This window comes from Triticum urartu, chromosome 7 (genome assembly GCF_003073215.2).
Source record: "Triticum urartu cultivar G1812 chromosome 7, Tu2.1, whole genome shotgun sequence".
In the NCBI taxonomy this organism is placed as follows: Eukaryota; Viridiplantae; Streptophyta; class Magnoliopsida; order Poales; family Poaceae; genus Triticum; species Triticum urartu.
The window spans coordinates 581,465,849-581,475,770 of record NC_053028.1 but is presented as its reverse complement, the minus strand read 5'-3'; positions in this window follow the sequence as shown (position 1 = coordinate 581,475,770).

Here is a 9,922-nt window from a genome sequence, read left to right as displayed (position 1 = left end):
CGCCAGTCGGAGTCGGCCGGTCTTGATCTTGTCTCTAGGGCTCGGACGCATATGGGCTGCCGGCTATTCCTCCAGCCGCCCTCCTGAAGTCGGCTCTCCATCCGTTGTCTTGAGGGGCGCAGTCAGCCCCGATGTCTTGAATGGTTATGGGCCTCGGGTTAGCCTACCCGCGGCCCATTGCTCCGACAGTAGTCCCCGAAGCTGATGAGGCGCCATGGACATCCAGCCGAGGAGCCTCAGTAGCTTCATTCTCTGAGTACTTGAGGTGGGGATTCCGCTTGCCTCTGCCGGGCCGACTGGCAGGAGTCGGAGTCGCCTGACTTTGACTTGCCCAAGGAATACCTTTGAATCCTCTGGTGGGAACTCAGTGGCGTACAAGCTAAGCTTCCTGGCCGCCACCAACTTCGTGCCCACCACGTGGCAACCAGCGGCCGGGCCTGCCTGCCTACCCGTCCGCGAAATGGGACATGTCCACAGGCGGGGCCCGCCACTACCACGCCTCGGCACGCGAGCGGATCCGCTGCGGCCGTGGGGGGCGGTTGAGGTTCCCACAGAGTTACCGCACGTAGTAACTTTGCGCGATAAACGCGGGGGGCATGGGGTAGTGGGCGCAGTAAATCCCACAACCGCCCCCTCGGCTTCACAGCCCATTGGGCTATAAGTAGGGGGAGGAGGGGAAACGGTGGAGCACCCGCGCCCCGCCTCCCCACTGCTTCCTCTCCTTCTTCTCTCTCTCTCTCAGCTCCTCGAGCCTCGTCGAACGTTGCGGCGGTCCGCTCACGATGAGCTCTTCCTCCGTCGTCACGCCCCCGATAGCGCACTCCGGTACCTGCGATGGTTCGGAGGTCCACGAGGATCACATCGACTTCCTCCGCAATATGTGTTGATTGCCTGGCAAGGACCTCGTGAGGGTTCGCCTCGCGCGGAGGGGAGAAATTTCGCCAGCGCCACAGGAGGGCGAGCGGGTCGTCTTCCGCTCGCACTGCCTGCGCGGCCTGGGCCTGCCGGCGAGTAACTTCTTCCACTCCTTCCTCGAGTTCTACAGACTCCAGCCACACCACCTCACCCCCAACACGGTGGTGCTGCTGTCCGCCTTCGTCACCCTGTGTGAAGGCTTCGTTGGCGTTCTCCCCATGATCGAGCTTTGGGGGGAGTTCTTCTTCTCCAAGCTCGGCACCCAAGCCGCGGGCGTGCCGGCTCAGTGCGGCGCGTTCATCGCCGTGCGGAGGTCGGGGGCCGACAACCCATCTCCCTCCATCAGGCTGATCAAGTCGGTGAAGATGTGGTAGCGGTCATACTTCTACGTGAAGAACGTCTCCGCGGAGGGTGATTGGGTCAACCTGCCGGCCTACGTGGCCGGCCCGCCGGCTGGGAGACAGCCCAACTGGTCGCACCGGGCCCAAACGCTGACGCCTGCAGGAGCCGGCACCGTCGCACGGCTTCGAGTACTGGCACAGTCGGAGGGCCTGACAGGGCCAGACTTGCTGGCCGCCTTCGTGGCGTGCCGAGTGCTGCCCCTCCAAAGTCGCCCCCACATGATCTGCCAGATGAGCGGGCACCGAGACCCGAGCCAAATGTGCACCAAGGAGATGCCTCACGAGGAGGTAGCCTACATGGTGAACTATCTTGCGAGCTGCGACCTCAACGAAGAGTGGCAGTTCGGCAAGGAGCCGTATTCACATGCTGCCTCTGGTGAGTCGTTTTCCTTCTCTCTTTTTCTTCGATTCTCCTGACGTCTTTACTGCCGAGTCCGTCTTGCTTGTTCTGACCAGTCGGCTTTGGTCAGAACCCCCTCCTCCAGCCAGTAGCCGACACCACGGGGCCGGACCGCGAGTTTCTCCCCGACCGAGCGGAGAGCGATGTGGACAACCCCGACTTGGGGGCGGCGGCCCTGGAGGACGACACCGAGGGAGGAGGCGGCGCATCAGGTGGTCCAAGACTTGGGGCCAGTCTCGAGGACTGGCCTGATGATGACAAGGAGGTTGCCCCACGCCACCAGCCAGGAGCCGGCCAGCCGGGCGCGGGCTTGTCAGCCCCGCCGGACGCTCAAGGCGGGGGCAAGAAGTGCAGGGCCGGGAGGAGCCTGTTTGGCAGCCGGCCGAAGAAGCCCAAGGGCTCAACCGTGGTGACCAAGCGGGATGAAGCAGCCGCAAAGGCCAACCTCTTCCGCAAGGTGGTGAAGACGCCGCAGCTGATTTCGGCGTAAGTACTACCTCCCTTCGTACCTTCATGTTTCTTTATTGAGTCTGCCTGAAATCCCTTTACTTTAGTTTCCCGAGTTTAGGGCCCCTCTCTCTCTTGAGAAATCGGCCGCCAGCTCCGTCGTAAAGTCGGTGGAGACCTCCTCCACCACCCGGCGGATTGATCCCGCCACCGACATTCGGGAGGTGATAGAGCGGAACGCGCCGGAGGCGCGTGAGGAGCGGGAAGCCGCCCGCTTGAACAAGGCGGAAGCCGACAAGGCAGGGGCCACCGCTCTGATGAAGCTGGCGGAGGCCGAGGCCGCCGATGCAGAGAAGAAGCACGCAGAGGAAGCCGCACACCGCCAGTCGGCGGTGTTCGTCGTCCCCTTGAACTCCGCGCCGCCGCCACCGGAGTTCACGGCGCAGACTGGGGAAGTCAGAGACGAGAACCCGGGCATGGAGAGGGACGCCGACGTCACCGCTACACTGGAAGTCATTGTGCCGCCACCGCCACCCTCCAGAGGCGCGCCAGGCGGACAACCGGCGGACCTGCAGTGCCGCCAACCGGAGGCGCGGCGGCGACGGGCCTGGCCCTCGAGGTCAGCACGCCGACGCGCTGTCGTCTCATAAAGGCGGCCTCAGCACCGCGTCCTCAGGAAACCGGAGCTGCGAGCTCCACGATCCCGGACACCGAGGTGTCAAGCGCCGCGCCCACCGGGTGGGTGCGGGGAGGCGGGACGGGCCCATTGAACCAGGCGCTCTTGGACGTCCAAGCCAAGCTTCGGGCCGAGGGTGACGCCATCAAGGAGTGCACCAAGGCATATCTGGCGTCACGAACGGCCATCCGGAAGCATCCTTTCTTTTGCTTTGCTTCCTTGTTTTTCTTTGTGGGGGCGCGCCAGCGCACCCACTGGGTGTAGTCCCCGAGTTTCGGGCCGGCTGCTGAGCAGGCGGCTCGGAACTCTAATCAGTGAGTTCCAAGTACCAACACTTTTTTCTGAAATTTTCATGCAGGATTACCACAATCTTCGCGTGATCTCCTTCATCGCCAATGTTGAGGAGCTGGCCAAGCGGACCGCCGACTTGTCGGATAGCCGGGGTAAGTCCTTTTCTTTCTCTGCGGGGGCGCGCTGGCGCCCCCGCGGGTTGTAGTCCTCGAGATTCGGGCCGACTGCTGTGCAGTCGGGCCAGATCTCCCTGGCGACCTTTCTTCTTTGTTGACGACTAACACCCCTCCCCCCTCCTTTTTCAGAAGCCAACGCCGCCCTTCAGCAGTAGGTGGGTGAAGTCAACACCGCGCTGCGCGTCAAGGAGGAGGAGTGCGGCCGACTGACGGAGGAGTGCGACCGGCTGGCTACGCAGCTGGCAGAGCAGAGGGAGCTGCTCCAGAGGGCCCAGAAGGAGGCGGAGGACAAGGAGACCGCCCTTCTCGCCGAATTTGCGTCTGAGCGCTCCTCCTGGACCGACAAGGAGGCGACGCTAGTCTCCGGCTTCCAAGCAATCGAAGATCTTGTCGATGGTGAGCTTCCCCTCGTTTCCTTTTCTGGGCTGCCGACTACTAGTTGAGTCGGCCTTAAAATTTTTAACCTTGTTTCTTCGTTCTTCTTCCTTAGCAGACTTCTTCCCCGACCATTCGAATGCCGCCAATCAAGCCATCGAGGCTGACCGTGAAGCACGGAGGGCGGACGACGCACAGATCGCCGCCAACGCCCCCCGAACTCTTGGCGAGCAGATCCTTAGCATCAAGGCCCGCCTTCGGCCAGCCCACCGGATGCTGCGCTGGCTTCAACGTGTCGGCGCCCAGGCGATTGCCGCCCTATGGCCAGATATCTAGGCACCGCACACCCCCAGTCGGACTGCCGGCTGGCTGGAGGTCGCAGCCGGCCGTCTTGAGGCCCGAAAGGGTTCTTCGGCCCGGGCTGGAGCACGCCGGGCTTTAGAATTTGCCAAGGCGTGGTACCCTAGGCTGAGCTTAGCCCAGTTAGCCACGTTCCGGCTGGAGGCTCAGGCGGAGCTGGCAGTGGTGGAAGACGATCTTGTCAAGCGCGCCGCATCGATCGCCGAGTACACCGACACTAGCGTGTTCGTCCCAGAGCGGGCTGAGAACGGCGAAGAGGCGCTGCCGGAGTGGTTCGGGCTGAACCCGGACGATGGCGAGGACTCGGCGGAGGCGATCGACTCAAGTGGCGAAGAGGAAGGCGAGGAGGAGGAAGGAGACGAGGAGGAGGCGCCAGAGGTCGAGGCAGACGAGGAAGAAGGGCGTGAAGCCGGTTGACTTGTTTGGAGTCGTGCGCAGGCTCCAGAGGACGGCTGGCAACTCATCAAGCCAGCAGCCTGCCGAGCGCTCCAGAGGCTCGACCAGCCGAGGCTTGATGCCGGACAGGATTAGGCCGTTTGCTCGCTCTACCTGACCGTTGGACTGCAGATGGGCAATGGATGCTAAAGTCCAGTCGGATGCCCTGCGTCGCGCAAAAACGGGCCAAGGTACCTTTGGCAAAATTTGTGCTGTTGTCGGTGATGATGCTGTGCGGTATGCCATACCGAGTTGTGATGTCGGAGATGAAGGTCACATCGGTCGGACCATTTAAACTCTTGATTGGTTTTGCTTCTATGCACTTGGTGAACTTGTCCACTGCGACAAGTAAGTGAGTCAAACCGCCTCGTGCCGTCTTGAATGGTCCGACCATGTCCAGGCACCAAACAACAAAGGGCTAGGCAATAGGAATAATTTTGAGTGCCGAAGCCGGCTGATGAGGCTTAGAGCGGAACTTCTGGCACCCCTTGCATTTTTGGACCAAATACTTGGAGTCTTCAAGAGCAGTCGGCCAGAAGAAACCATGGCGGAAAGCTTTGGCGACGAGTGCTCTCGAAGCCGCATGCTGGCCACACTCGCCTTGATGGATGTCTTTGAGGATTGCTTGGCCTTGCTCTGGCTCCACACATCGCTGGTGAACACCAGTGACACTGCGCCTTACGAACTCTCTATTGACGATGGTGTACACTGCCGCCCGACGTTGTACTTGTCGAGCCGAGATCTCATTGGCTGTCAGCTCTTTGTTCACTACGAATTTGAGGATGGGCTGGGCCCATGAAGGTGCTGCGATCTCTACAACCGCCAAGACTGCGACTTGGACGAGGGCGGCTCGGCCGGGAGGTGGCGGGTTGGAGTCGGCCGCCGCTTGTTGTGTTGATGAAGTCCCCGGGCGGATTGACGCAGTCCCCAGGCCAGGCTCTGAAGTCTCCGAGCTGACTGCCGCAGTCCCCGAGCCGAGTGCGACTGCCATGATTTCCGTGCCTCCTGCTGGAATACTCGTGCCGTCTGCGGGGGCTCTTGAGTCAGATCCGACTACTTCAGGAGGAGCCGGCATGAAGATGGAGTTTGACTCCGGTGATGGCTTGACGGACGGCTTGAGGAGGCGCTGGAGGGCGACGCCGGACGGTATCGCCTGACGGGTGGAGCCGATTCACGCCAGGGCGTCTGCTTGGTCGTTGTCGTTTCTTGGTACATGGAGAAACTCGCACCCCTCAAAGTATCCGCTGAGTTGTTGTACGAGGAAGCGGTAGCTTGCCATGTTTGCGTCCTTGGCGTCCCAATGGCCTGACGACTGCTGGACCACCAAGTCGGAGTCACCATAGCACAGGATCTGGCGCATGCCAAGCTCTTTGGCTAGCTGGAGCCCGTGAAGGAGTGCCTCGTACTCGGCGACGTTGTTGGAGGTAGCAAAACGGATTTGCAGCACATACTTGAGCTTGTCGCCCTTCGGAGAGGTGAGGACGATGCCGGCTCCCAAGCCGGTGCGCATCTTGGAACCATCGAAATGCATTCGCCAATGGGTGGAGTCGGGCGCTGGTGGTAGATACCGAGTTTCGGCCCAGTTGACGAGGAAGTCGGCCAGCGCTTGTAACTTGATGGCAGTGCGAGGTTGGTAGTAGATGGTATAGGGGGCCAAATCTATGGCCCATTTGGCCACTCAACCCAAAGGGCCTCGGCTACCGATGATCTCAGCTAGAGGAGCCATGCAGACCACAATGATTGGATGTTCTTGGAAGTAAGGCTTCAATTTCTTGGCGGCAAAATGCACACCATAGCACATCTTCTGTAGTGGGGGTAGTTTTGCTTGGAGGTCGATAGTACTTCACTCAAATAATATACCGGTCTCTGGACTGGTAGCGCTTTGCCTTCCTCCTTGCGCTCTACCACAATGCCTGTGCTGACCACTCGGCTGGTGGCAGCGATGTAGAGGAGCATGGGCTTCTTAGTAGTCGGCGCCGCCAGGACAGGTGGAGTAGTCAGCATCTTCTTTAGTTGGAGAAATGCTTCGTCCGCTTTGTGGTTCCACTCGAAAAAAGTGGTCTTCTTCATGAGTTGGTACAGGGGAAGAGCCTTCTCGCCTAGCCGACTGATGAATTGGCTGATGGACGCCAAACAGCCGGTGAACTTTTGTACGTCCACCAGTCGGCTGGGTACCTCCATCCTTTCAATTGCCTTGATTTTCACAGGGTTGCATTCTATGCCGCGTTCGGAGACTAGGAAACCAAGGAGCTGGCTGGCTGGTACTCTGAAGACGCACTTCTCCGGGTTGAGCTTGATCTGAAATCGGCGCAAGTTCTCGAAGGTCTCCTTGAGGTCTTCCAGCAGTGTCCCACGCTTCTCCATTTTTACCACCACATCATCCACGTAAACATGAGAATTTCTGCCGAGCTTCTTGAGGAGACACTTCTGCATGCATCGTTGGAAGGTGGCACCGGCATTCCTCAAGCCGAACGCCATGGTCAGGTAGCAGAAATCTCCAAACGGCGTGATGAAGGCAGTCTTCAGCCTGTCGGCCGAGTTCAGCTTGATCTGGTGATACCCTGAATATGCATCGAAGAAACTCAATAGCTCGCATCCGGCTATAGAGTCTATCACTTTGTCGATCCTTGGCAAAGCGAACGGGTCCTTGGGGCATGCTTTGTTGAGGGTAGTGTAGTCAATCCACATTCACCATTGCTTGTTCTTCTTCAGTACCAGGACCGGGTTGGCCAGCCATTCTGGAAAGAATACTTCCATGATGAAGCCGGCTGCAAGCAGCCGTGCTATCTTTTCTCCAGCAACTCTCCTCTTCTCTTCCGACAAGCGGCGCAAAGGCTGCCTGATTGGCTAGGCATCAGATCGGACGTGTAATTTGTGCTCGGCGAATTCCGTCGGGACACCCGGCATGTCCTTGGGGGACCATGCGAAGATGTCTCGATTCTCACGGAGGAAATCGACGAGCTCGCCTTCCTATTTGCTATCGAGGTTGGCGCCTACGACAATGTACCTCTCTGCGTGCTCTGGGTCTAAAGGTATCTTCTTAGTTTCCTAGGCCTGCTTGAACGAGCCCTCAGCTTCCGGCTCTATGGGATCAGGCGACATCTCTGGCTGTTTGCTTGCCATCGCCACAACCCAATCTAGCAGTCGCTTCTTAGCTGCGATCATGAGGGACTCGGCCAGCCGACTGCTCTCTGATGCGCAGGCGGACGCCTTCTTGTAGTCGCTAGTTATGGTCAGATCCCCTTGGAACTCGGCATCTTCATCATGAGGTAGGCATAGTGAGGGACGGCCATGAACTTGGCCAGGGCTGGCCGGCCAAGCAGCGCATGGTATGGGCTCTCCAGGTCCACCAGCTCAAACCAAATTGACTCTCGGCGGAAATGATCCTTGTCTCCGAACAGGGCGTCGATCAAGATCTTGCCGATTGGAGAGCAGGAAAGGCCAGGAACTATGCCGTGGAACACCGTCCGGCTGGACTGTAGTTGCCTCTGCCTGATCCCTAACTTCTCCATGGTGTCTTTGTACAGGATGTTGATGCTGCTGCCGCCGTCTATCAGGACTCTAGAGAAGCGAGCAGCTCTTTTGTCCGTGGCAAAGGTGGCGTCCAAAACCAAGGCATAGGAGCCGGGTTTGGGCATTACTTCGGGGTGGTCAGCTCTGCTCCAGCTGATGGGCTTCTCAGACCAGTGCATAAACTCTGGGGTGTCAGACGCTACTGCATTCACCTCCTGCTGCTGCAGCTGCCTGCTGCATCGATCGTTGGCCACACTAGTGAACACGACATAAGCTCCCTGTTCTTCGGGGTACTCATCTTGTACTGCGCCGACTAGTCTGACCGCCGGCTGCTGGAGCGGAGGAGGCGGCTGCCCTGCAGGTGGGGGAGGCAAAAGTCCGTCTCCCTTGGCTATCCTGATGAGCCAGTGGCATTTCCGAGTGGTGTGGTTGGACGGTTTTGCGCCACTGTGGAACTTGCAGGGTCCATCCAAGGTCTGCTCATATGAGATAGTCGGCTTCCAGTTGGGCTTGCCGCCCTTCTGGCGTTTGGGCGGGGGCTGCCCTTCCGGCTGCTGGTTTTCGACTATCGCCACCTGCCGACTGGTGGAAGTCGGTGGTGGGGCTTTGTGCTTGTGGTCGTTCTGCGGCTGACGCCGACTGGTGTCTCCGGCCGGAGTTCGAGGAGCCTGAGGGGCCACCTTGGCGGTCGTGCTAATTTGAATCTCCGTCTTCATGGAGGAGTCGGCCTGGCGTACTTGTCCGCTATGATCAACAGCTCATCGAGGGTTGCCAGCTCATCGCAGAGAAGCTTGTGCTTGAGGAGGGTGCCCTCTCGTCATCCTGCGGTGAAGTACTCAATGGCCTGCACCTCGTGCATGCCTTCGTAGGAGTTGCGAAGCTCGGCCCAGCGCGTGAGGTAGTCGCGGGTTGACTCGCTGGGGCCCTGTACACATAAGGAGAGCTGGCGAGGCTTGGGAGGCCGCTTGTACGTGCTGGTGAAGTTGCGGACGAAGGCATCAGTGAAGTCGACCCAACTGTTGATGCTGCGGGGCCTTAAGCTATTCAGCCAAGTCCGGGCCGTGCCTTGGAGCATGAGCGGAACGTATTTCACGGCAACATGCTTGTTGCCGTTTGCTATGCTGACGGTCGTGGAGTAGTCGACCAGCCAGTCTTCCAGCTTCATGGAGTTGGTGTATTTGGGTGTATCTCTGGGGAGCGTGAACCCTTTGGGGAAGGGTTCGTTTCAGATGCGGGGGCCAAAACACGGAGGACCCAACTCATCTTCTTCTTCAAGCGCCAGGGATCGATGGAGACGGTCGATCCGGTGGCAGGCGTCATTCTCTCTGACTCCCTCTCGGCGGCCAAGGCGGTCGCCGAGCGTTGGGTGATCAACAGGCGGCGGGGAGACTCGCCTTTCCCTCCGAGGGGGAGGAGGCGGACAGTCGTCCCGTCGTTCCACTGTTCTTGGGCGGCCGTCTCGGTCGCGCTCTATGGTGATGCGAGTCTGACTGCGTCTGGCAGCCGGCTCCTTGTCCTTTCTTCCGCGGACGCCACCAGTTGGCATCCGAGACTCCGCACCTTGGTCTCGGCGCGGAAGCAGGTTGTCATTCTGTCGGCACAGCGCATCAGTGTGGCAGCCAGCCTCGTTCTGCTCAGCAGCTGCGTCAAGGAGTCGCTGGACGCGCTCCGTCATCAAGCGACGTTCTTTGCCCTCAAACTTGTCTAGCTTGTCCGCCGCCGGCTGGGCGGCTCAAATATTCTCCACAGGTGTGGTGTAGACGGGGCGATTCGCCCCGAACAGATCGGCGATGGCCGCGCCGCGCTGCTAGACCGTGTCAAGGCGGCTAGGCCCAGCCGCCGCCGACGTGCCGCCCACAGCATGGTCCATCTGGCACTGGCAGGCTTCTGACATGTGTCTCATGCTGGCCAGCTTTTTGGCGCCTTCGACTAG